We start from the raw sequence: 1,059 nt of genomic DNA, 5'->3' as shown, positions 1-1,059 counted from the left end.
GGAATATCCAAGTCTGGAAAACATTGAGGTATTAGATGAGAACAACCTGCACTTCATATAAGTAGATGTAAGAATTTGCTTCTTTTTTATTTTTCAGCTCATTTGTATTTGCTTTTTACTCGGTAGCTAATGATGTCATGTAATAATTTGTTGTGTTCTATTCACAGAAATCTGCATTATTTTGAAGGCTGGAAAAAGTAGCTCCTTTATCTTCCTGCTGTTCTGGTCTTGTTTTAGTTTGCCATCAGCTTTGGTCAACATCTCACCAGGCATGAAGGGCTACCAAGAGGGACATCCCCAAACCACCAGATGGTAAGTTATCTACCATTACTTCTTCTCCCTCTGCCCCATGATCTGTATATTACATGTAACATAGAATTCATTGTTATTTTCTCCTTTTTGTAGAAGGAAGATCCAAGTCTGGAGAACATTGAGGAATTAGATCAGAACGACCTGCACTCTATGTAAGTAGATATGAGAAATGTCTTTCTTTTAGTCTCCACTTTTAGTCTTACTGATGAGATGTAATAACTTGGTGTCTTCTCTTCACAGAAATCTGCAGAAGTTACAGATCATTTCCATAATGATCCACAGATTCCTCATCTCTTCATAGTCACTGATTCCATCATGTGCAGTGATGCTGATAACAGCTGCAGCCCCCGACTATGATATCGTCATATATTACATTAATTACAAAATATTCCTAAAATAAATTCTATTTACCATCTCTATGTCTGGTTGTGACTTTACTGTATAGAATGGTGTTAGGTAACATTAGGAGCAGATAATGATAAGTGAGGGAGGAATGTAGTAACGAGGAGCACAGACATAGAGATTATACCCGGCCTCTAGTGCCTGGTGGTGATCACAGAGCCTCCGCCATGTAAGATCCCTCCAGTTATACTAATGCCACATGTTATGTGGGGTCCTGCTATAGATTCTGTATTGAGGCACAAGAGCTTTATATTACACTATTGAAAGGAGGAGACGGGAGATCATAGCACAATAAAAACAAAAAACACATAATCAGGTTCCTTGCATCGTGTTCTCATACACTTT

The 1,059-nt window shown here is 38.1% G+C and overlaps 1 long non-coding RNA gene across 1 annotated transcript; it reads left to right on the top strand.

The window, feature by feature from the left end:
* Positions 1-464, top strand: LOC143810117 (uncharacterized). Its single transcript, XR_013222657.1, has 3 exons — positions 1-67; positions 168-312; positions 406-464. It is a non-coding gene; the product is annotated as an uncharacterized LOC143810117 (long non-coding RNA).
* Positions 465-1,059: the final 595 nt, after the last annotated feature.

This window comes from Ranitomeya variabilis, chromosome 2 (assembly GCF_051348905.1).
Source record: "Ranitomeya variabilis isolate aRanVar5 chromosome 2, aRanVar5.hap1, whole genome shotgun sequence".
Lineage (NCBI taxonomy): Eukaryota > Metazoa > Chordata > Amphibia > Anura > Dendrobatidae > Ranitomeya > Ranitomeya variabilis.
This window is presented reverse-complemented; position numbering and strand designations above follow the sequence as displayed.